General features: G+C 39.7%; 1 protein-coding gene and 1 long non-coding RNA gene across 6 annotated transcripts in view; one reads left to right on the top strand and one right to left on the bottom strand.

Moving 5' to 3' along the window:
- The window catches only part of LOC131196337 (uncharacterized), a 62,953-nt gene extending 56,137 nt beyond the window's left edge, over positions 1-6,816 (top strand). For both annotated transcript variants that reach the window (XR_009154700.1, XR_009154699.1), the window contains exon 4: positions 5,074-6,816. This is a non-coding gene — a long non-coding RNA (uncharacterized LOC131196337). The remainder of the gene's footprint in view (positions 1-5,073) is intronic.
- Positions 1-27,455, bottom strand: part of PBX1 (PBX homeobox 1) — a 313,418-nt gene that overhangs the window by 194,779 nt on the left and 91,184 nt on the right. The window lies entirely within an intron of this gene.

Raw genomic sequence — 27,455 nt, 5'->3', positions numbered from 1 at the left:
GAGTCCTTGGATTATGAATGTAATTGGCAGGCTCCATTACATTCATAACTTGAGGACTACTTGTACTTCATGGCACTGCAGTTTCCTCTTTACTCAAAAAGACCAACTACAATTGTACCTTCTATAGTTCATAGATTAAAATTACCATAATCTTCCGAACCCTGCGATAATACAAAGTTTTAATCCAACACACATAATAGGCAGCAGATTATGGAAGGCTGTCCTAGTCCCATTGGGAGTCATCTGCTACTAAAACTATCATGTATACAACTTTTAACTGAGAGAAAGGATAAATGTTTTCAACCAAGTAATGCTGGGATGCTTTTTTACTTCTGTGAAAATTAAAGTTTAACCTGCCTACTGGCCTTGAACTTGCAATCTCTTGTTAGCTTCCCCACTGACTTTCTCCCTGCAAGCTCCCAACAAGCAAAATAAATGGGAAAGCTGGAAACTTTTGAGGGAGGAAGGAAATGAGAGGGAGAGATTGAGGAAGGAACAATGAGGGAGGAAGAAAGGGTGGAGGGGTTGGAGGGAAGGAAGGAAGATTTCTGATGCTCCCTGCCAGCTTCCCACAAGGAAACTGAATGGAAAAGCTTTCAAGAAGTTGCTCTCACTTCCACTACTTTTTTTAATCATCTATGGTCATTCTGTTTCTCTATTTACGTAAGAAATATTTCTGAAATGATGACCCAAAAGGGCACGAGTTATGTAGTAGATATTACAATTATATTAAACTGTCCCAGATATATTATGAAAATCTTGGAACTTTACAAAATTTCTGAAAATATTCAGCCAATGAACAAAGCTATGTCTGAGATTTAAAACAACACAAAAAAGACAACAAAAGAGACAACTTCATTTACAAACAGAAATGACAATTCCATTGCATTGTCTCCATATTCATATTCCTGGACAGAAAAAGTAAATAATATTTTATTTTATTCATTAATGTGGTATGCATATATAGGTGGTATTTCACATTCCACCTGAAGAATAAATGCAAAGCACAGATGTTTATGTTTATACTTTACTTATTAACCAATAAAACTAGGTCATTTAAAGTATAAAGAGGATACAGCGTGACTCAATGTAATTTAAAATTAAACTGGGAAAACCTGGAAACTCTTTCCTTGTGTCACAGCAAAGAAAAGAGAAGGAAATTAAGAACATACAATATAGATAACAGCAACATAAGGTTTCTTCAAGAACTGGTACTAGCAGCAGACAAAATGTAGTGGAAGGCGTTAATGCTCCAGGAATCTCCTCAAGAAGAGAGCTTGCCTGCAGACTCTTAGCTCTCAGCTCTGCCATTAAAGTTGGAGCCTAAATTATTGATCCCTTTCCTTGATCAGCATAACAGTCACGTCCCAGGAATCAAGATCTAAGTACACTGCGGCCCCTGTGCTGCAGCCACTGAAATAATTAGGAGAAATTCTCATTAAAGGAGAGTGAAAGGTTTGGCGATGGAAGCAGAATCAGGGGTCTGGGTGGGTGTTTAATGTGTTCTAACAGAGTAGAGGAATGGCTCTGATCAAATCCCTGTACAGAGCTCTGGAGTGGGGGCGGATGTCAGTTTATCAAAACAGAAAGTATAAACAGCATTCTTCCCTCCAGTGTGTGCCTGTGTGGATACGTGTGCACATACACATGCACACACACAGCTAGACAAACAAAAAGCTATTGCTGATTTCAGACCTAAATATAGTCACACAGAGTAATAGAGAAAAGGGAGGAGGGGTAGGGAGGAGAGAGAAAAATGAATACAAATAACTAAGGAGAAAATTAATAATGGAAAATCCATCATGTACTCCTTTGAGTCTAATTTATTCATCCTGTAGAACTATGAAGGATCTGGGGAAAGAGAGGAAGAAAACATAAAACATATGGTCTTAAATCTAAAAGCACTTGGGAATTCAGACCTCACAAACCATAGTGTAACACAAAACATCAGGAATATATGAAAATCTACATATAAAGTATTATTTGCCAACTGATAGGGCCAGTCTCTTTTAACTGATACAGGAAGAATTCATAAAATTGTTCCTCACTGGGAAACATGCCTGGTATCTGAGAGGATGTTAAGAAAACAGTGCTCTGCATACACACACCACTGGAAAGGAGGGAAAGGGAGAAGAAGGGCAGGAAAACTGCAAGAAAATGGTAAAGGAAAAGGAGCAAAAAGTGCATTTAATATGAAACCCAACCAATTAGAATTTAAAACAAATTCTACCTCATATATCTAATCAGAATGGTTTGAGACTATATTAACACAAACCCATTTGTTTGCTTGTTCATTCATTCAGAGTGCAATCATATGCTAGTTCGGGGGCTATTTCAAGATCCTAGTTACTAGTATTACCAGTGGAAAGCAGATGAGCCTTTTGGCTATCCCATTTCCCTTGGCCATTGCTCTGTTCCTGGTTTCCATGCCTGAGCGTTCTTGGGGTCAAAGGGAAAAACACAGCCAAAAACCATGTGACTTGTATGGTTTAAAAATCCTGTTATTTATCAAGCAAGCCAAAAGCCCAATATGCAAATATTCTCCGATGTCTCTGAGTCTGAGATGCCACTTGGGAGAACAATCAAGCAATTTCTTTGTGGTGCTTTCCCTGCAGATACAACTCTTAGGAGTTCCAACCAGGCAGGTGAAAAGTGAGGGTGGGGTAGGGCCATCCTTTTCCATACACAGGGGTGCCCCAAGAGGTATATGGGAGTCCTCCCCAGAATTCGCATACTTGTACATGATCCAAAACAAGGGTTCTGAGAAATTTGCAAGAGGGTAATAGTATCATTGCTGGCTACATGGTGAAGCTGATAGGTATGGAGGCACTTTTTTGTTATTTGGCACACTGGATGCACAATAATGGGGATGTTGTTGTTAATTGGGTACAATTTTTAATTACCTCAATGAATTTGCATTGTTCCAGGCACAGTTCCTGACCGATTGTCACAAAGGGTTCATTTTTCGGGACCTCCAGTAGTCTGACATTATGCTACGTTTGTATTTTTGAATGATATGTATTTCTACCTCCCTCTCCCCATTAGACAGCAATAGCACTTAGACTCATATACCGCTTCATGGTGCTTTACAGCCCTCTCTAAGCGGTTTACAGATTCAGCATATTGCCCTCAACATGGTGACAGTGCATGTCATATCTAGTTATTATGTTAAAACTGAGTTGTGGCAGACCCATTTGTGTAACCACAAAATGCATTACATAGAACAATTAATCAGTGGAACAACATGCCTCCAGAAGTTGTGAATGCTCAACACTGGAAATTTTTAAGAAGAGTTTATTGGGCAACCATTTGTCTGAAATGGTATAGGGTTTCCTGCCTGAGCAGGGGTTGGACTAGAAGACCTCCAGGGTCCCTTCCAACTCTGTTATTCTGTTATAAAAAGTATGAGAATATTAATGGGTTATTAGTATAACCACCTTTTAGCGTTCAATGTAGCGCTTCTACATTACAACCAAAACAAATTTCTAAATCATACTATTTTTGGATGAAAGCCTAAAGATTTGGGTTTTCAATAACTTCTATTGAGATCAATGGAATTTACTACTGAGTAAACACATTACAAATCTGGTCACTAAAACACTACCTTTCCTGGAGTGATTTAACATAATATACTCTAAGCTTAAATTCTCATTGTACTATAATGAACACCTGATGACTTAAATCTAAGAAATTGTGAATATTACATGTGTGATTAGTTGCCCTGGGGTAACTTGGTTTATTTTTAAAGAACGTATCTTGTGTATCATAACTTCACACTGATTCATACAACTTAAAGAAGGACAGTTTTCCATTTCCTGGGGTCTCTGCTTAAAAAAATGGAGCAGAAAGAGCCCAATTAGCCCAGGGACATGACTATAATTCAATCATACAAGGGTTTGAGGTGAATTGAGAGAATTTTTAAAATAAATAGCATTAGCAATAGCACTTAGACTTGTATACCGGTTAACAGTGCTTTTTACAGCCCTCTCTAAGTGGTTTACAGAGTCATCATATTGCATCCAACAATCTGGGTCCTCATTTTATTGACCCCGGAAGGATGGAAGGCTGAGTCAACCTTGAGCCTGGTGAGACCCGAACTGCCAAATTGCAGGGAACCGGCAGTCAGCAGAAGTAACCAGCAGTACTGCATTCTAACCACTGTGCCACCATGGCTCTTAAAAGTAGTTCTCGATTTACAACAGCTCATTTAGTGACCGTTCAAAGTTACAACAGCACTGAAAAAAGTGACAACTATTTTTCACACTTATGACCATTGCAGTATCCCCATGGTCACATGATCAAAATTCATATGCTTGGGAACTGACTCATATTTATGACAGTTTCAATGCCTTGGGGCCATGTGATCAGCTTCTGCAACCTTTTTACAAATAAAGTATATAGGAAAACCAGATTCACTTAATAACCACTTTACTAACTTAACAATTGCAGTGATTCACTTAACAACTGTGACAAGAAGGGTTGTAAAATGGGGCAAAACTCACTTAACAAATGTTCTTCCACTTAGCAACAGAAATTTTAGACTCAATTGTGATCGTAAGTTGAGGACTATCTATATGCATCTTAGATTTATCTGAGACCCTAAAACTATTTCCTGGGCCATATGCATCCTGCTATCTATAGGGTTCCCAATTTTTATTTAAGGCCAGAACTGAAGTCAGAAACTAAAACAGACAGATTAAAAAAAACCAAAATTTTTTAAAAAGCCTTTTGCATTAAGTTGCTTGATGAAAAGAGATAAATGAAAGGGAATACTAGGGCCAAAGGGAATACGTTACTAGATGATCAGGACTGATTTGGGCCAACTCTGCCTGGTATAAATTTCCCACACTTTGGTCCCCTCACCACAGTCATATTCCCACCACACAGATCCTAAAAACCTGCCATGCCTCACTCAAAAAGAAATGTCTGAAAACAAATGTCAAAAATGGAAGTTTGGGGGTTCTACGAGGATCCTATTTTTCTGGAGGAAATGAAACGTTATTCGACGCTACCAACTGTTAAGCAAAGTGGGGGTTTGCAATAACATAGTTTTGTGTTGCTTTGCTTTTTCAGGACTTGGCCAACATGAATTTTCCTTTGCTTCACAAAATTCTGCAGGACCGTTTATCCATCAAAGCACAAGTAGGTCATGCAGCAAGTTTATGAGCCCAAACTACCAAGGGAATGGATGGTGAAGAAATCCAAAGTTTTGGAACGGGCATGCCAAAATCTGGACCCAACCTTCAAAGAAATGGTGTGCGAGACTTGAAACAAGTAGTTTATGGCAGAAAATTCTCAGATGTTACTAGGTTGAATTAAGTTGTCATGGCGAAATGGGTCAAAATTCCTGCACAGCAATGTGCTGACAAATTACAGGTCACATGAAGTGTTTGGTTGGGCTCATTGCAGCTTTAAAAAAACAACAACCCGATACCAGTTTCTGAATCTAAGGAGGCAATTAGATTTTTACATTGACCCATTTGTGTTAGATAACTTTGTTTATGAAATTAATAAAATAAGCACCAAACTGTAATCTTATTTATTCACTTAGGTTTTCTTTATATTTAAGTATGCACATGAAGCTTTGAAAGGAAATCAGTGCAATGATATGCAAAGATTCAGAAAATCCAAAAGGGGCAAATGCTTTCTTTCATAGAACCATGACTCTTAAAATAGGCTACAGTAATGCTTGTGAAGAGGTACTCCCCCCAAAGACCTCAAAATAACTGTAGCATCTGCTATTTGTGCAAAAGTTATAAGAATGCTGCTGGAGATAATGAATTGGGCATCTTGGAGCTGAGGTGGGTTTCAGAGGACACAGTTGGTCTCATACCAAATGGTTACTCCTTGGCTGTTTGTTGACCCAGCACATGGGGGGTCAGCAGAGCAGTTGAAATGAGCCAGAGATGTGCCCCAAATTCTGGAGGTGAATAGGCAAGAGCCATAATGCCATGCAGAGTGGCTGACACTGAACATCTTTGCACTGTTTGGCCTCAGTAATGCCAGGCCAGTTGTCATGTGCCAGCATGGCAGCAGCCAAGGCCCTCAGCTTGTTAGACTGAAAGAATGTGCCGTTTTAATTAATGATATGTAAATATCCTTGAATGGGCTGCATTTGCATATTAAGAGAGATTTGCGGAATCTGCGGAGTAATATATTTTAATTAAGGATTAATTAAAAATAATGGGAATTTCATTTTGCCTGGCAGAATCCGTTTAGATCTGAGCACACGTCTGCTCAGGAGTCTGGTCCGACTGTTCAACATCCCACATCCTGCAGCTGAGCCTACCCCTCCCATGTTTATATGGCACCACCCGGGTTTCCAACAACAAATCAGCACCAAAGCGGGGGTGGGGGGGAGGCAGCCAAAGCATCCTTTTTGTGTACCTCCTTGGTGTGGTTTTGGGCTGATTTGGGCTGGGTTTTTTTTAAATCGTAAAGTAAGTAAATGGCTCTGAGACACGGAACACTAGTTGTGTTGGCAATTATGTTAATGGGATGCTATTAGGCTATGATTCTATATGAGCAATTGGGGAGAAGAAATGCCTTACTGAGAGAGAATGATACAACAGACGTCTGTCTTATTGATATAGCTCCAGTGGAGCTCTCTGCATAATTACACTAGGCCACTTTCCACGGGTGGGGGGAGGCCTTAGACGTGCAGGTAGGAGGCAGAATTCAGAATGAAAGTCAATTTCTATCCCTGACAATAATATGTCAACTGCATGGTCAGTTGTTAAAAAGAGATTAAATGTATGGCTACAGCCAGCTAGAAATCTAGCAAGCAAATGCCATAGGGCTGTAGTTAGTCCAGGTTCTTCCCAAGCTCCGAGACACTTCCTAAGAGTCTGTGAAGGAGTCTGGAGTCAATATTAATTTTCTGATTAACATGCTTCATTATTTTCAGCATTAAAATATTTGTTCAATGTGGTTTACAACCACAAAAAGCAAACAATGTAATGTCACAAAACACATCATTAAAAAACATTTTAACATTCCTAAAAAATCTAATTAAAAGGGCAGCACCGAAGAGCAAATGAAATGTCAGCCCAAACTAGTAATAAAACATATAAACAAAGCAGTTGAAAAAAAATATAAACATACAATTGAAATAGTATAACCGGACTCTGCAGAAGCTAAATGTGGTCAGACAAAAATGGATTCTGGGCCAAATTTAAAGGAAAGCTATTTCAAAGAAAGTGCAAAATACATTCCCCTGGAGAAGAAACAAAGAGAAAGAACCTGGCTTACAATCTCTCTATTCTCAGATCTCGATAAATTGGTCAATAAATTATGAAAGGAATTTAAAGACCCAGACGAATTCACAGAAGTACAGCTTCAGGAACCTGATCTCAAACCTGGTCAGATTCCCCAGTGTTAAATTTCTGGTTGCATTCAAGCCGTAGTAGTCATTCTCAAAATTGGTTAAAATATTATATGCTTAGGTGCATCTTCTTGGTTACATTGATTTAAATTTCTAGGGCATAGTTTTTAAAAAGCTAGGATATTTAATAATCATTTTAAATGTTTAATACATGTCAATAATGTCCCTTAAATCCAATTTCAGATCTTGCCACAGTGAAATACATAAAATTTATTTTTCTTTACTTTTTATTGTGTTCTTCATTTCTAGCCACAGATATTAAATGAATCACTGCAGTTTTTAAGTTAGTAACACAGTTGTTAACTGAATCTAGCTTCCCCATTGATTCCCCACCGTTTGCAATCTTTGTCAGAAGGTTGCAAATGGTGATCACATGACCCTGGAACACTGCAAGCATCATAAATACATGCTAGTTACCAAGCATTCAAATTTTGATCACATGACCATGGGGATGCTGCAGTGATCATAAGCGTGAAAAATGATCATGTCGGGTTTTTTTCAGTCCTGTAGTAATTTTGAATGATCACTGCTACTTGTAATTTCTAATGGTTCTACTACTTGTAACTTCTGTAAAAATCAGAAACATGTTGGGCAGTTTTCCAAAGGGAACATAGTTTCCATGGAAGTTTTGGTTCTTAATACAACAGTGCCTGTGAAATTGCTAGGATATTGGGGAGTGATCACAGACCCATCAAATGTTTTGTTGCAATTATCAGTAACAAGGTCACAAGAAACGTGTTGAGAAAAAAAGATGCACAGATTTGAGAAGACTCAAACATGAAGCTACCAGGAACCCATTATCCTCCAGTGCTGTCATATTCCAGAACTGCAACTTACCTGGAGTGGCCAGAAGTACAAGGTGTTCAGTGCTCAGAAACATGGCCAAGGTAAGGATGGCTGAAACCCGACCATTACTGAACAAGACACATATGTTGAAACCGCAAGACTAAGCCAACAAATATATAAAGACAGATTTTTCAAAGGTTTTGTAGACTGATGAGAGTAACTCAACAGACCAGATGGATGGACCCATTGCTGGGTCAGTAATGGGCACAGACGCTCCAATTCGGCTCAGACACCAGCAAGGTGGAACCAGTAGTAAAAAAATGCTTTTAAAAGGTTAAAAAAAGGTTCCGATAATCACACGGCACAGCTGTGCCATGCGATCGTTGGAACCTTTTTTTTTTACTTTTTTAAAGCATTTTTACTAACGGTTCCAGCGAATAGGTAGTAAAAAAGTGCTTTAAAAAGGGGGGGGGAAAGGTTCTGATGATCGCACGGCACAGCTGCGATCATCGGAACCCTTTTTTTACGTTGTTTTTTTTTTAAGTTGGCCATACCCACTCAGTCACATGACCCCTCCACCAAGCCACGCCCACAGAACTGGTAGCAACAAATTTTACATTTCACTACTGGTCTGGGAGGCTATTGTTTTGGGGTTTTTTGAAAAAAGTTTTTTTTAACTAAAAAAAAAACATACAAATCTTTTGAACAAGATATCAGTCAGGTACATAATTAAACACTTTTCAAATTTCACCCCCTCATTGTATTGTTTATCCAATATTTTCCCTTTCCCACTTAAAATTTTATTATTTGCACATTTCTATCAAAACATCTGTTCCACCCCTTTATCCTGAATGGTATTGAATCAAATCTAGTTCCCACATTTTTGCCCCCTTTCTTGCCCCTCCCTTCTTCATTAAACAAAATACAGCCATAATTATCCCTAATGTTATCAAAGACAGACCAGTAACAAAAAAGATAAAAACAAGGTAATCACTATAAAATTCTCTCCTACAAATCTCACCTTAATTTCAAAAAGGTCTCCCATCACTTATTATTTCATAATTCCATTCCAAATCCAATCCTCCTGCAACACTCTGCTGGCTGAAAATAAGCTGCGCAGAGTCCACGTGGATGCCCCACATGGCCTGTTTTCAGCCAGCAGAGTGCTGCTGGAGGCTGGGGAGGCCAAAAATGGGCCGCACAAGGCCTCCACTGGGGCTGTTTTTGCCCAGCAGAGTACTACAAAAGGCCATAGAGGCCCATTTTGGCTGGCAGAAGCACCATGGGCTGGTCCTTTGATATTTCCAGGCCAGCCCCATAGGCCAGATTTAAGCAGCCCATGGGCTGCATCTGGCCCACTGGTCTTGAGTTTGATACCCCTGATCTAGGGTGTTGGCTACTCCTGCCAGCTTAGTATCATCCACAAATTTGATAAATTCCCCTTCTATTCCCTTATCTAAGTTGTTTATGAAGATTTTGAAGAGTATTGGGCCTTAACTTAACAAGAACTTAACGAGTTCCAGGAACCGTGGTGGTGCAGTGGTTAGAATGCAGTACTGCAGACCAATTCTGCTGACTGCCAGAGGTTCGATCCTCACCGGCTGAAGATTGACTCAGCCTTCCATCCTTCCGAGGTCTGTAAAATGAGGACCCAGATTGTTGGGGGCCATATGCTGACTCTGTAAATGGCTTAGAGAGAGCTGTGAAGCTCTGTGAAGCAGTATATAAATCTAAGTGTTATTGCTATTTCTGAAATATCCTAAATGAATTTTTTTTACCCCAAGATGGAATATGACTTTTCATCAGATTTGTATTATGTGAATAAATCAGTGTGTGTGTGTGTGTTCTTCCATTTGGGGATTATCAGTGGTGGATTCCCATGAAGCCCACATTTTCTTATCCCAGACTAATGATGATAGGACATTGCCAATCATGAAATGTGATCCAATAATTGAAAAAGAATTGTGTTGACTAGCAGTTTTTTGGATTATGCTTATCTCAAGCTTGTTTAATTAATGGAACCACTTATTCTGCTCCTCAAATCCCATTTTGCACATGCATAAAATTCCATTTAGATTTAATGTATACCCCAGTTTAACAGATATCTTTTTCTCCCTTAAATTGAGGGTTTGCTGAAACTGAAATTCACAAAATTGAAACTGTAAAAGCAGCACTCCAAACAAAATTTCCCATATATTTAAAAATTAAGATGCTAATCAATTAAGATGCTAATCCAGGACGTGGACAGGTTGCTGGGGAGGTTACATGCAACTACATGTTTACTGGACCCGTGTCCTTCCTGGCTAGTGCTGGCTGCTCAGGAAGTGACACGAGGCTGGCTCCAGGGGATTATAAATGCTTCTTTGGTTGAAGGGGTTTTCCCCGCCGCCTTGAAAGAGGCGGTAGTGAGACCTCTCCTGAAGAAGCCTTCCCTGGACCCAGCTATTTTGGGAAACTACCGTCCAGTCTCCAACCTTCGCTTTGTGGCGAAGGTTGTAGAGAGTGTGGTTGCGTGGCAGCTCCCCCGGCACCTGGAGGAAGCTGTCTATCTAGACCCGTTCCAGTCCGGCTTCCGACCCGGTTACAGCACGGAGACGGCTTTGGTCGCGTTGGTGGATGACCTCTGGAGGGCCAGGGACAGGGGTTGTTCCTCTGCCTTGGTCCTATTAGATCTCTCAGCGGCTTTTGATACCATCGACCATGGTATCCTGCTGCGCCGGTTGGAGGGATTGGGAGTGGGAGGCACCGTTTATCGGTGGTTCTCCTCCTATCTCTCTGACCGGTCGCAGACGGTGTTGACAGGGAGGCAGAGGTCGTCCGCGAGGCACCTCACTTGTGGGGTACCTCAGGGGTCGATTCTCTCGCCTACCCTGTTCAACATCTATATGAAGCCGCTGGGTGAGGTCATCAGTGGTTTCGGGGTGAGTTATCATCTGTACACTGATGATACTCAGCTGTACTTTTCCACCCCGGACCTCCCCAACAAAGCGGTCGAAGTGCTGTCCCGGTGCCTGGAAGCTGTACGGGTCTGGATGGGGAGAAACAGACTCAAGCTCAATCCCTCTAAGACGGAGTGGCTGTGGATGCCGGCACCCCAGTACAGTCAGCTGCATCCGCAGCTGACTGTTGGGGGCGAGTTAGTGGCCCCAAAGGAGGTGGTTCGCAACTTGGGCGTCCTCCTGGATGGACGGCTGTCCTTTGATGAACATCTGGCGGCCGTCTCCAGGAGGGCCTTTTATCAAGTCCGCTTGGTCCGCCAGTTGCATCCCTTCCTTGACCGGGATGCTTTATGCACAGTCACTCACGCTCTGGTTACGTCTCGGTTGGATTACTGCAATGCTCTCTACATGGGGCTGCCCTTGAGGTGCACCCAGAGGCTGCAGTTAGTCCAGAATGCGGCTGCGTGAGTAGTAATGGGAGCCGCTTGTAGCTCCCATGTAACACCACTGCTCCGTAGTCTGCACTGGCTTCCTGTGGTCTTTCGGGTGCGCTTCAAGATTTTGGTTACCACCTTTAAAGCGCTCCATGGCTTAGGACCCGGGTACTTACGAGGCTGCCTGCCTCCCACCGACCCGTACACTCTCATAGAGAGGGTCTCCTCAGGGTGCCGTCCGCCAAACAGTGTCGGTTGGCGGCCCCCAGGGGTAGGGCTTTCTCTGTGGGAGCATCGACGCTCTGGAATGAACTCCCCCCTGGCCTACGTCAAGTGCCTGATCTTCGGACCTTCCGTCGTGAGCTAAAAACATATTTATTTACTCAAGCGGGACTGGCATAATAGTTTGATTTTACATTGGGGTTTTATTAATATTCTTAAATATTTTAAATTTAAATTTTAATTATTAGCCGTTTTTGTAATTTTGCTATGTTTTAATTTGTTTTAATTGTACATATCTTGTATTTTATTTCTGGCTGTACACCGCCCTGAGTCCTTCGGGAGAAGGGCGGTATAAAAATTTAATAAATAATAATAAATAATAAAATAATAAATAAAAAAGTCTAGGAAATTAAATATGAAAACAAAAAAGCAAATGCCCCAATTTTAAAGGCATTCAATGTATGAGTACTATCAGTGAAAAGTGCTACTCCTACTCATGGTATCTCTCAGGACACCCAGTGCAAGGCCTTCAAAGATTATCTCAGGGCATAGGAAGAAACACAAAGGAGCATTCCTTCAACGATTGTGAAGACTGGGCCCATGATAGGCTTTAGGGGTTAGCATAGTACTTTAAATGTGGACTGGAAATGATCTGGGAATCAGTGAAAACCAGTTAAGGCTGGCCTAGTCCAGTTAATCTGGTCAATTCTAGTCACTTCTCTTGCTTAAGCATTTTATAATAGCTGAAATTTCAGAACTGTTTTCAAGGTCACTCCCACCTTGGACATTTGTTGCCATAGACAGACCATCTCTATACAATAAGGATCTTTGCTAGCTAACATCTTTATGACCCTGATCCTGGTTGTATGTATTATGTGTCAGGATCCAAGAACCAAGAATGACAAATGGCATTATTTTTGAGTAGTTTCTTTATTGTTGTTCACTTAAAGATGGAATCTTGCCAGACTAAATCAACTATCAACTGCATGACTATATAGAATAGAATAGAATAGAATAGAATTTTTATTGGCCAAGTGTGATTGGACACACAAGGAATTTGTCTTGGTGCATATGCTCTCAGTGTACATAAAAGAAAAGATACGTTCATCAAGGTACAACATTTACAACACAATTGATGATCAATATATCAATATAAATCATAAGGATTGCCAGCAACAAGTTATAGTCATACAGTCATAAGTGGAAAGAGATTGGTGATGGGAACTATGAAACGATTAATAGTAGTGCAGATTCAGTAAATAGTATATAGTATATATAATATATATATTAATATTAATATATATAATATTAATATATAATATATATATATAATATATATATAGTATATATAATATATAATATATAGATATATTCTGTGAACTGCTAGGGAGGGATCAGCTCAGCCCTCTTCCTGTCAACCATACATTCCAAGTTCTGCTGCCTCTTTGCCTTCTGGGAAGTAGCCCCTCCCTCCTGGGACTTCAGACTACATTCCACCACATCATGTCCCAAATGTTAGGATTTAGCATATGCCAAACCAATGAAAGGTATTTATGTCACAGAGGACATATGTGCTTTTAATGATTAAGATAAATCTAGAACAACAAAATACTGCAAATTTGATTCTTTGGAAGATTGGAATACCATTCAGAACAGTCATACCGCTCCTTCTCCTCCTCATCTGAAGAGATTAACTATCCAAAAAGAGACTTTCTCAGATTAAATTTAATTTTTAGCCCTTATCCAGGGAATTATAATGGCCAAACAGTACAGATTCAGAATTTTGACTGCCTCATTGGATTTGATGTAAAGAGATTAAGTCATATGTTGTTAGAAGACACTGATGTATACTGTATTACTCTAAATCACTGGATTCAGCAGCTTCATGAAGATTTTAAATATATAAAGAATAAAATGGAATCTTAAAGAACCCTATAATGTAAACAATGTATAGTTGAACTGATGCCATTTCATGTACTATTTAGGTATTGACAGTTTCAGTATCAAAAACAAAAAACAGGCCTAAGGCTTATTTGAAAAAGAACTAGAAAATCCATTTTATTTGATCAGCTGCCCAGGAATGGAATACTGGCCACAGATCATTTTCCCCCTTGAACTGATTTCACTATTGCCTTGTTTAATGATGCAGGAATATATAACCTGACCCTATTGGAGATCCCTGTCTTCCTCGACATAATAAGCCATGAAGAGCAAGGGTCAAGTGAACAGGTAGTTAGTTGAACTCAAACAACGACCTTTGACTGAATGTCAAAACTAGAGGGACAATGTGTTGACAAATATAATTATCTATTCTTTAATTGTCTAGCTAACATATCACAGCAAGTTATCAAAAGCAGAGTGTGATTTCATAATAAGCTAGATCTCCAAAAGTCCCTGGCCACTTGAAAAAACTCTGAGACCCTGAGAGGAGACAAGATTGCCTATATTATTGCCTATTGTCTATAGGTTTTCATTCAGTTGTTTTTTAACAATCTCCCAACTTGCTTCATTTTCTTAACTGGGTTCAAAAAACAACCAAAAGTATGTATAGTGGAAGAGGGTTCCCAGTAGTATTGTGTTAACTTTTGGGTCATCTTCCTGTTCTACAGGATGATTATTTTTATATTTATTTATATATTGCATTTCTGGACCGCCTATCTCCCTGTAAGAGATCAAATTATCAAGGATTTGAGAGAGGTTTCTACCATACTAGCCAGAAAATCCCCAGAGCTACTTAGGATCTCTTGGGATGTCTAGCTTCTGCAGATATATCATCCTAATGAATAATTGCCATAAATCAAAATCTCAAGATAAATTAGTCTGATCATGATAAGGGAACAGATACAAAATCCCCCCTAACTTGACTACAGTACAATCCTCCTTCCTGGGGTAAAAAAGGCTACAGATCCAAATTATGTCCTGCCACATATGTTGAGCTGTTAACAATTTAGGGGGGAAAACATGATTGTTAGATTCCATGAAGTCCTGAGCTACTTCAACAGTCTAAAATCCCACAGAAACATTCTTTCTCACCGTTTGAGACTACCACACTACCACACTTAAAAAACACTGGAAAATGCCTACCTAAGTTTAACGTGGACTTAACCCAGCTAACCCCTCAAAATCAAATATCTACATAAGCCAGTTAAAAGAAAATAAAAATTCAACCTGTCTAGATAAAAATCACATAATTTTTCCCAATTTTCTTCACCTCCTACTTTTACACTGTCTTTATCTTATACAACTGAAACCAGCAATTTTCCCGGTTGTGCTATGAGAGACTGATTGGTCCAAAATCACCCAGTTAGATTTCATCCTACAGAACGACTAGAAACTTATTTATTTTATTTTATTATTTATTTTATTTTTCAGATTTATATACCACCCTATCTCCCTAGGGACTCAGGGCGGTTCACAGGCAATTAAAAACAAACATATAAATACAATTTAAAATCAGACATAAAAAACTTATTCAATAGCCAGATTGATAAAAAACAATATAAATACTAAGAACCCCATTAAAACCAATAAATTTAAAAACTAACCCAGCCCCGCGCAAATAAATAGGTGTGTTTTGAGCTCGCGACGAAAGGTTCGGAGGTCCGGAAGTTGACGAAGTCCTGGAGGGAGTTCGTTCCAGAGGGTGGGAGCCCCCACAGAGAAGGCCCTTCCCCTTGGGCTCTTGGTTTCTAGTCCAGCACCTTAACCGTGGTATGGAACTGACTCTCAACTGCCGCATCCACTAAGCCAAACAAAATGATTACCACTTCTTAATAACCCAAGTTGGAAGATGGCTTTAAGCAAATTATTCCATTTGCCTCAGTTTTCTATGGGTAAAACCTTAGTAATAATTTGACCCAGTCAGTTTAAAGGGGACACTAACTTCAGGAGGGTCTGGAATGCTTGAAATAGAATCTGCATTAAAATTAATGTGTCGGCCAGGAATAAGATCAGCATTGATCAGTAGTCATCTTAGTCCCCTTATTGTAAAAAAATAAATAAATAAATAAATTGTTTAAAGAGAGAGATAAAACACATGGTTATGGAAAGCCCTATAAATTGCAATAAAGTGGTTTTTTCTGACAAACATCTGACAAGTTTCTAAGTTGTTTGATTTACATCTATGTAAGTAGTTAAATACTCGAAGAAGAAAAACTTTGATTTTTCATATTATGACTTTTCACCATCCAATTAATCTGATCATTGGTTTCTTGCTATCAACAGGTAATACTACAGACGTTTCTCTTGGGAGATTTTATCCATTCCCCAGACAGATTTAAAAGAAGGACAAGAAAAAAAAAATCATCTGTATATAAGGTAATTGAAAATCACTGTACAAAAAGGAATTTTATCACAACAGACAGAATGGAAATCTCTTAGAACAATTTCTTATAAACCTTTCTCTTGCATTTCTTTCTTACTATCTCTGGGGAATATTTTTAAAACTACATATGAAAAAAGAAAATGGAAAATGGAAACATATAATACAAAAAATCCATATTTCTAACTAATTCTACAGTCAGAAAACCTGACAATAAAATCCTGTTTTTATAGGATCAAACCGCTTTATAACTTGATGGAGAGTGTGTTTTCTTCCCATTTGCTGCATTAATTTTTTTAATCACAAAAGCACGAAATATCCATTCTGATTATCCTTCAATAAATCTTCAGATTTTTGTTTTATATCTCCAAATAAACTACAAATCCAACAAGTCTTCCAAAGAAATATAAGTGAAATAACAACCCCTGGGCTGGCCTAGAGTTTAATTTTAAAATTAATTTTAAATGGGGTTTTGTATTTTTTAACTATAGTTTTAAATTTGGCCTAATGGAATAAGTTTTTTAAATGTTGTTTTAACATGTATTTATTTTATACTTTATGTTTTATAAGGCTGTAAACCGCCCTGAGTCCTTTGGGAGATAGGGCGGTATAGAAATTTGAATAATAAATAAAAATAAAAAGAAATATACAAAAGAAATCAGTATAATGCAAAACCATACAATATTAATTCATGTTGCATTTTTAACATCACATCTTCCACAATTAGTTGAAACATTAGTTTCTTTCTGAAAAGATTTGTAATGCCCAACAGACATGAAATGATGAAATAATAACTTTTGTTCAGTCAATTATCATTTTAAATCTATAACTATGTAATGTATAGGTGTCCAAAAGTTAATTAATTGGCATTTATCCAGTGACTGTGTTCTTGAGCATTTAATTTGCATATTCTAACAAATATAAAAAGCTAATTATAAACTTGTTATTTTGTACATGAAAAGCATGTTAAGTCATCTGATATTAGAATAGATCTGAAGTATCTAAGGTACATCTAAGCATCAAAAATATGTTGTAAATGAAATACTTATGTTGTGAATTCTGTTAAGTATAAAAAATTCTTCATCTGAATATAATAAGAGAGAGAGATTTTCATACTTTCCATGGTAATTACAGACTGACATTCTTTAATTTATATGGTATTAAATATACAAATTCTGTGAAGGAAAAATTCCACAAAAGGTGTTATCTATTAACCCAAGAAAAAGGATATACCTTTGAGTATAAACTGAAGTCTGGAAAATAAAAATATCTTGTTTTAATTGAAAAGTGAAACTTCCAGAGTAATGAACAAGGGGGAGAATTTTCCAAGATTAATTTTCAAAGCAGTGCATGAAATGACTGAAAATATGCTTTAGGAATTAGGAATTATATAGACTATAGATATTCCTATGCTTTAGGAATATAGGAATTATAAATATGCTTTAGGAATTATATAGACTGTATAGGACTATACCATATGTGAAAATTTTCAGGTGAAAAATACAGTTTAAGAGAAGCTCATCTATACAAATCAATTGCTTGTTTAAATTTATATATTTAAATTCAATTTAATAATCATTGAAATTGTCTGGAGAGAAAAATAAAATTTTTAGTGATCCTTAAACATATCAATCAAGACTGGATCAATTCACATTGTCCCTAAAAAGATGCCACAATAATAATTTTATTAATCTGGTTTAGATTTTTCAGTACATGCAACCATAATAGACCACCTGCAAATAGACCACCTGTAGACTTCTTATATGTATATAATAATAATAATAATAATAATAATAATAATAATAATAATAATAATAATAATAATAATAATAATAATAAAAATAAAAATAAAAATAAAAATAATAAAAAAAACTTTTTATTTTTACAAACTTTTTACAAGAATACTGGCAAATTCAGTATTCAATCATCAGATGGAGAAAAAAAAGAAAATTATAAAAAATTAAGGGGAACAAAAAATCAGCTGCTCATTGACAAAATGGTACTAAAAAATGCAAAACGAAGAAAAGCAAATTTAAATATGGCATGGATTGATTACAAGAAGGCGTTTGACTCATTACCCCACAGCTGGATTAACACCTGTCTGGAAAACTTTGAAATCAGCAAAAATATTTGTACATTTTTGAAAGCAAATATGCAAAAATGGAAAATAGTTCTAAAAGCAAATGGGGAGAACATTGGTGAAGTCAACATCAAATGAGGAATCTTCCAGGGGGACTCACTTTCACCACTACTGTTCAACATCGTATTAATTCCATTGACAATAATTCTACGAAACACAAAACTGAGATACCAAAACTCAAGCCAACATGGCAAGATTAACCATCTACTATACATGGATGACTTAAAAATCTACTATACATGGATGACTTGGGCCGGGATAGCTCAGGCAGTAGAGAAGCCTGTTATTAGAACACAGAGCCTGCAATTACTGCAGGTTCGAGCCCGGCCCAAGGTTGACTCAGCCTTCCACCCTTTATAGGGTAGGTAAAATGAGGACCCAGATTGTTGGGGGGGCAATAAGTTGACTTTGTAAAAAATATACAAATAGAATGAGACTATTGCCTATTACATTGTAAGCCGCCCTGAGTCTTCGGAGAAGGGCGGGGTATAAATGTAAACAACAACAAAAAATGTATGCGAAATGCCCCACTGAATTTAAACCAATACTCAACACAGTTCAGCACAATCCAAAATGAACTTTGGACTTGAAAAATGTGCTATATTATCCATGCAGCAAGGAAAAATGGAAAAAATAGAAAGAACAGAACTGGGAAATGGAAACATAGCAAAAGCATTAGCAAAGGATGATGGCTACAAATACCTAGGCATATGGGAAGCAGATAACATCTTGAATGGAAAAGTCAAAGAGTCAACGCAAAAGGAATACAGGAGGGTCCGCAAAATATTAAAATCAAAACTGAATGCTGGGAACATAATTAAAGGCATTAATACATGGGCAGTTCCAGTGATACGCTAATCAGCTGGAATCATCAACTGGGCTCTGGCCGAACTAGAAAACCTGGACCGGAAAATGCGCAAACTTTTAAATATGTACCACGCTTTACATCCACAAAGTGACATCAACAGGTTGTACCTGCCAAAAAAAATAGGGGGCAGAGGACTATTGCAAATCCATCAAACTGTGGAAGAAGAAAAATGAAGTGTGAACCAAAGTACAGAAAAATTGCTGCAGGCTGTAAAAACAGAGAACATTATAAAAACAACAGAAACAAAGGCAGAATATAAGGAAAAAAATCTGGATGACAGATTAAATAGATGGAAAACCAAAGCTTTGCATGGACAGCACTTGAAAACTATTGAAGGAAAATGTGATAACAACTTTATATGGGCATGGCTTAAGATGGGAACCATCAACAAAGAAACAGAAGGTTTAATACTCGCTGCTCAAGAACAAGCACTACAAACTAATGCCATGAAAGCGAAGATACAAAAACCCACTGACAATCCAAACTGCCAACTTTGCAACAACAAAGTCGAAATTGTTTCACATTTAATATGTGAATGCAGCAAAATCGCACAAACTGATTACAAAGCTAGACACGACCGAGTTGCTAAATTAATCCACTGGTTGTTATGTAAAAAATATGACTTACCTGTATCCAAAAAGTCATGGGAACATAAAGTGGAAAAAGTTATAGAAAATGAGAAGGTGAAGATCTTGTGGGACTTTCGAATACAGACGGATCGTCACTTGGAACACAACACACCAGATATCACAGTTGTGGAAAACCGAAATGTACAATTTATTGACATCACGGTACCAGGAGATGCCAGAGTTGAAGAAAAAGAACTGGAAAAAACCACGAAATATCGCAACCTGGCCATGGAAACTACATGGCTATGGATGAAACATTTAACAGTGATACCCATTGTCATCAGGGCACTTGTTACCATGTCCAAGAATTTTATAAGATACATCAACAAATTGCAGCTTCCTGCAATAACACCAGCAGAACTTCAAAAAAACTGCACTACTTGGAACATCATATATTTTAAGAAGGTACTTGGTTGATACCTAGGACGCTGGCAGCAACTCGTATCAACCATCAGCACCAGTCAATGGTATTTGTGATGCATTTTTGAATGTTCAGTTGACTGAGTTTCATGTTTAATGAATAAAGTAAATAATAATAATAATTATTATATTATTCTTGCTTCTGTGGTTAAATGGACATATTAAAAGTTCTAAGCATAACTTCAGCAATAAAGAAGAGATAGGACAATTCTGCTTGACATTTTTCAATGAAAATGTTTAGACAAAATCCCATTAATCCCTTGAGTGTTTGGAAAATAATTTAAAAAAACCCCAGATTATAGACATTTTGAGCATTCCTAAAGAAAACTTGGGGGGGGGAGTGCCAATGAAATTTAAGAAATGACCTAGCTGCATTAGATGAAACAATTATAGCAATATCTACAACATTTCTTCAACTTTGCTTTAAAGCTAAGAGACAACTCAAGAGTGCAAGAACATAGAGAACTAAGAGCTGTGCTAGAGACAAATTTGGAATCAGAATACAAATATTTAACGGACCTTATGAAAACAGACTTATAGAACATGGTTGCATGTAATTCATGAAAGAAGATACACCAGAAAAGAATGAATGAAGTCATAGTTACTAAAAGAAAATGGGGGGGGGGGGGACTGCAAAGATACTTAGTTACCTAATATGCTTTTTGCCTCTTAAACAGTTTAAATTTCCTCAGGAGATTTGCTTAACTTATTCTATACATTTTATAATATATTATGTACAATTCAGTGTGCATCCAAACTCAGATTTATTAATACAAATTAAAAAAAATTAGGCTTGGTCATAAGAAAATTATTCTTTATTTATACTGGGCAATACTTTCATTAGGTTAACTAAAGACCATGAGAGGTGATCCCATCATGCTTCAGGAAGCTGCTACAGAGGTCATTAGATCTGATGGGAGACTGACATACAAAAGTCTTTAATACTCTTTAAAATTGCCACTGAAGAATAGAATCCATTAACAGTATACTTGAATGACTGGCTGAAAAGTAATTGCAATGTCTTATGTCTTTAGCATTATAGTTGCCATATCACAGTGATGGCTAACCTTTTCAGGACCAAGTGCCCAAAGCATGCGTGTGAAACCCCCAAAATGCAAAGCATGTGCGCCCTCACCCCATCCATGTGCATGCATCCCTGCATGCACGCTATCCCCCGTGCATCCATGCGTGCCCCCACATGTCCCCACCCCCACGCATGCATGCTCCACCCCCTGTGCATGCGTGGCAGAGACCCAGAGATGAGCTGTCCAGCGGGAGGCGCACACACATGCGCAGCGGAACTGAACTGGGGTGATGGCGCTGCGTGCCACCTCTGGCACCATGCCATAGGTTCGCCATCATGGCCATATCAGTATCTTTACAGTGGCTGTTCTACTATTTCTGCAATAATATTCTTCCACTCCAGATCCAAGGAAAGTGTTGCTTTTTTTGATTCACTTCTCTCATGGTTCCACCGTTTCCCCATCTCATCTTTAATGATCAGCAAATGTGTATATCCTATCAGCAATCACTGGGAATGTTTTTTTCTGGGTTGTTTTTTTTTAAAGCAAAGAAATTCTTTAACTATTTTTTTTTTTTGGTAATTGGTGTTTTAAGAGGAGAGAAGGCTTCAGCAGAGAAAGCTGCACTTGCATTTGGCAGTAGAGGCGAGAGGAAGCCACAATGCTAGGCATTAATTAGCTGTTGCGTTTCAGCAAATAAGATAGTAGTGCTGAGAACAATGCTCAGCATTTAAATCACTGTTTAGAAGAGGCTCACCACAAAAACCACCACTTAGTCCCAGAGGGCACTGCCATGGAAAAATCATCCTTTTATCTTAGTCAGTAATCTACATCTTCAGCTAGAATTCTTGGGTCCTCTTGCCAATGTTCAAACTACGGTGTTTTGTTTTGTTTTAATGGGAACAGACAATAGCCGTGATGTACCCCAAAAGTACAAAGAACAATCCTGTTTAAAAAATGTTTGCCTTTAATAGACTAATAGACAGGGTGGAACACAAAATATCATCTATATTCAGTTCTTCATCCCTGTGTGTGTATTAGGTTCCATATCAGGCATAAGAGAACAGGAAGAATACTTTTGACAAGCTAGGGAATTGTTTGTATTTTGACTGACAGACAAACAAGGTCAGTTACTTAAGCAAACAGTTTAGAAGTAAGGGACAAATACTGACAGGTATCAATTTGGCTGGAAAAAGATTATTTTCTGATTTTCACTATGATGAAATGGTATATTGCTGCATTAATAAAATGCGGGGGGAAAGTTAATTGTCCACTGTCTTATTAGGAAAACAGGTATAAAACTAAGATGATTTATAAGGAAACTAAGAAAAGGAAAGTAAGATACCAGATAGATGTTAGCAGAAGACAACCAATCCTTAAATGTTAATAATGTAAAGGACCAATATTTATCCCCCAAATAAGCTTAGAAGAAATTACACCATAACTTATCAAATCAATCTAGTTTCACCGTTCCCACTATGTAAATCTGTGGAGTAACTTCTCTTTCCATGAAAACAATCCCCACACTCTTGAATGCCTATGTAAGTGGATCACTAATTGTAAAATATAAAACACAGGAGACAAAGACAACAAGGTGCGTTTATTATTCAGTAAACAATTCCTGATGCACTTAGTTTAACCTCATCAGTGGAATTTATTCAGCTGTTGTTTAGTCATATTCAGCATGTCCTTTTGATAAAAGGAGTTGTATCTCCCAACCCAATCATAATCAGAAAAATTTCCCAAGATTGCACTGCCATTTTTCCATATGTTGTGATTATGAGAATTGCTGCCAGTGATATCTGTGACAATTTGGATAGCATGTTTCATTTTTGTTCATGTGAAAGCATGTTTCTGATAGCAGTTTGGTTAGGGCCAAGGTTAGAGCTAGGACTAAAAATGATTTGATGAAATATAATTAATACATAAATCCATGCAATCTCGAGGAATTGAGTCCATTCCTAAGGAATAGTTACTTTTTTATTTTGTCAGTTGAAAATTTGCAGTCCTCAACTGAAATGTAGGAAACAACATTAAAATGCAAACTATCCATTATATAAATCTATAAAAGACAAAGCCAAGCATACCAGTGTCCTGTTCAGATTCAGGAGGTCTAAACATATTCATAAGCATTCTGAATAACAGATATTAATGAATCTCCTAGTTCCATGATGGCGACCTATGGCACATGTGCCGGAAGTGGCACGCAGAGCCATTTCTCCGGTCATGCGGAGCCCTCACCCGTTGCTCTTCCGATTTCGGTGCGCCGGCCAGCTCAGTTTCACAAGCATCGGGTGGCCGGAAACCGGAAGAGCAGCCACCCATTGTGCATGCGCACTCCAGGAAGATGATCTTCCTGTTTGCAGAGTGTGCATGCGCACCGGCCAGCTGGCTTGGTTTTGGCATGCATGCGCACGCTAAGACCAGCAACAGGCGCACATGCCAAAAGATGCAGAGAGGGGATCCTGGTGGTCACTCCTCAGGGAGCAGAGCAAGTAAACCGGGGCTTCCATCCTCCCTGCCTGCAGGGGCTTCTTGCGCGGTCCCAGGTGGTCTGGACCAGCAGCCAGTGAGGGTGAGTGGTGGTGGTGGGCTGCCTGCACAGATGGCTGCGTGGCTTGGTCTCCTCCCGACTGAGAGCCACCACTTCCCAGCTGGTGGCAGCACTCTAGGCTGTGCCATGCACCCGCCATAGAAGCTCCGAATGTGCGGCTTGCCTGGGCTCCTTCCCACTGGGAGCCGCTGTTCTCTGGCTGATGGCTGTGCTCTTGGCCCCACCGGGGAAGCTCTGAATGTGCAGCATGCCTGGGCTCCTTCCCGCTGAGAGCTGCTGTTCCCTGGCTGATGGCTGTGCTCTTGGCCCCACCCAGGAAGCTCTGAACATGCAGGTTGCCTGGGCTCCTTTCCACTGGAAGCTGCAAGCTGAGCAGGTGGGGATGGGAGCTGGCTGTGCCCGCCGCCGCCTAAGTGGAAAGCCCAAAGAGGGGCATCCCGGATGCATGTGCTGCCTTTGGTGCTTCCCCAACACCTGCCTGCTACCACCACCACTGCGCCTTGCCTGCCCCCCCCCCCAGCTGCTCTTCTCTAAGTGAGCACTTGGCAGCCAGGAAAATCAGGAGCCGCCACTTTCACCCTGCCCAGCACTGCTCAGCTCAAGTTCATGGAAATCATGTGGTGGCCCTTGAAACTTCAGGAGGGAACTGGCTGCAAGACCAGGAGGTGGCCTTTGGCGGAGCCAGCCCAATGGGAAACTGAAAAGAGAGGAGGTTTTCCTTTCTTCCTCCCCCCTTGCGGGCTGTGGGGTTTGGGGTGGCTTTAGATCTGGAATTCATTCGGCTGATGATTGGGCAACTCCAAAACTTCCTCCTAAACATGTTTGTTCTCTCGACCGTATTCTTTCCCCATTTAAAAGGACTGCGCTTGTAAGGGGGAGAGATCTGACTAAAGTGATGTGCTTGCGGAGAACAGGAGGCAGAAAACGGGAACAAATCCTGAAATAGTTTTTATAGGAAATCGCCTTTAGCATTTCCACTGTGAAATAAAGGGGGCAACCATTGTTATACTTGAGCATGGAAGTGGCAGGATGGTTGTGTCGTGCTGTCTGAATCTCACTTTTTCATGAAAAGTACCACTCAAGGTACTTTTATCTGGGCTACTCCCCACTGGGAGCGGGCTTTGGCAGCTGCAGGGGAAAGGGCAAGTACAACTAGCCAGCTCAGGCACACGGGGCAGCATTTGCTGGCTGGGTGGCTGGATGGCTGTCCGCCTGCTGCTCCTTCCCTGTTGGGGCCCCGTTGCTGCATGTTCGAAGCTTCTCTGTTAGGGCTGAGAGCACTTCCGCCAGCCAGGGAATGGCAGCTCCCAGTGGGGAGGAGGATTTGTTCCTGGTTTCTGCCTCCTGTTCTCCACTCCGAAGAAGCCCAGACAAGCCATGCGTTTGGAGCTTCCCCGGTGGTGCTCTCAGTCCCACCATCTCGGCAGCACCATATGCTGCCTGGGGAATGGCTGATTCGCCAGAAAACGGGCCAGTACCTAGTTGTCCTACGGTGAGCATGGGGGTGTTGTGCGCACATGCACAAATGGGGGCACACATTGCATTATGGGTGCCGGCACATGGGAGTGTGACAGTGCTCGCGCGTTCAGACTTTTGGCACACAATGTCAAAAAGGTTCACCACCACTGTCCTAGTCAATATCATGAAATGCAGAATGTCTAAGTATGCCAGTGTGAGTGCCCTCCAATATGAGGATGCAAATATATAATAACGTGTTTGAGGATGGTGAAAGGTGGACACAGGAACTCTGGATAGTAGAAGTGTGAGGTGTTAAGTCTATCTCTTTGTACAGGTAATCCCCGAGTTACAACAGTTCACTTAGCAACTTTTTGAAGTTATGACCTAGCCCCTCCCCCAAGTACTTATGACCCAGTCCTGAAATTATGAATGTTGCAGTACCATGACTGTTATTCACATTTATAAACGACGACAGCAGCGCTGCAACATTCGCCCTGCCTATTCCCCCACCCCACCATGACTTACCTTGCAATGATGTAGCGTGCCTTTGGTTCTTTCGCCAGCTTCAGTGCATCTGCAGAAAACAGAGGCCTAAAGTAGTGAGAGATCACGCAAGATCAGTTGCCCAAAATCTGGCACTGCTGATCTCGTGTGATCTCGCACTGCAGTACTGTAGGCATGTGTTCTGTACTAACCAAGGCCTGCACAAGATCTGGGGCAAAAGGCTTTGAAAACAGAGGGAAGGGCTTTTTGTTTTCAAAGCCTTTTGCCCTGGATCTCGCGCAGGCCTCAGTTCATAGAGAACACATGCCTAATGTATTGTAGTGTGAGATCACACGAGATCTGTAGTGTGAGATCTTGCACTACTGATCTTGCATGATCTTGTACTAAAGTAATTTAGGCCTTTGTTCTCTGCAACCCGAGATCTGTAGCAGATCTGGCCAAAGAATGTTTGCAAGCCAACAAGACTTTGAGGCATTGAAATCCCTTCCTTGAAGCCTTCCATCAGCTTGCAAACGCCTTTTGCACCTGTTCCAGTCTCGACAGCTGAGGGACCAGGGAAGCCACTGCCAGAAGCACTTAAGCTGTTAGGGCTGAGCTCCTCTCTGGAGACCGGGGCTGGCTGGATAGCGTTGGCCTCCAAGCTGCTAGGGCATAGCCCACAAACCTCCTTCTTCCTCAGTGTACCTTCGAGCAGCTGCTCTGTGGCATATCTGTCATATCTGTCTGGCATGCCAGACCCCTGCATGGCCTGTTCCTCAATCCCAGCAATAGGTATGGGGGAGAAAACAGAGAGTGGTGGGATTCAAATTTTTTTACTACCGATTCTGTGGATGTGGTTTGGTGGGCATGGCAGGGGAAGGATACTGTAAAATCTCCATTCCCTCCCCACTCCAGGGGAAGGATATTGCAAAATCCCCATTTTCTCCTGATCAGCTGGGACTAGGGAGGCAGGATCAGTCAGAGGTGGTATTTACCGGTTCTCCAAACTACTCAAAATTTCCGCTACCGGTTCTCCAGAACTGGTCAGAACCTCTGAATACCACCTCTGATCTGGACATTTTATTTTGTACTTTAGGATACAACAGTACGATTCTATATATTTTTACTCAAAAATAAGTATATTCAGTCCAATGAGATTTATGTTCTACTAGATGCAGACTGGGCACATTGCATGTTTTAGCAGAATATATAGTAATCTCCATATTTACAGAACAAGGCATACAATTCTCAAAGAATTAGAATCAAGCCAAATAATACACCAAAGCAGAAAATAAAAACATGCAAAGCTGATTTTAGTGCTTTTTTTAAGAAAAGGAAAACTGATCTACATGCATCAAATAACATGTTCCATTAGTAGAAATCTGGTCTTTTAATCAGTGCTTTAAAGTGAGTTCTGTTATAGGTTTAATAAGTGTTTTTGGATAAGCTCACATCTTAGTCTTATCCTAAATCCACTTTCTCAGAAATGACAATTAAGGAGGTCTGCCAAAGAAAAGAAGGGGTGTTAATTTGGTCTCCACCAATTTGTAGTTGTTTGCTGCTAGGTTCAGAGCAGCCCCAACATACTGCTGGAGGTTCTTTGATTTTAATGGTAGGCCCCTTGCTCTGCTTTTTCCTCAGGGAGATCATTTTTCAGACCATACATTGGCTGCCCAGATACTGTTGCTGCAAAACATAGAAAAAAATTGACCTTATAGCTATTTTCTGCAGATAAAATGACAGATTGAAGACCAGTAAAAATAGGATGAAAAGCTGAATCTGTACAAGTAGTTCC

The sequence above is a fragment of the Ahaetulla prasina genome, chromosome 3 (assembly GCF_028640845.1).
Source record: "Ahaetulla prasina isolate Xishuangbanna chromosome 3, ASM2864084v1, whole genome shotgun sequence".
Classification (NCBI taxonomy): Eukaryota; Metazoa; Chordata; class Lepidosauria; order Squamata; family Colubridae; genus Ahaetulla; species Ahaetulla prasina.
The sequence above is the reverse complement of the archived record's forward strand: the minus strand, read 5'-3'. Positions and strand labels throughout refer to the sequence as shown.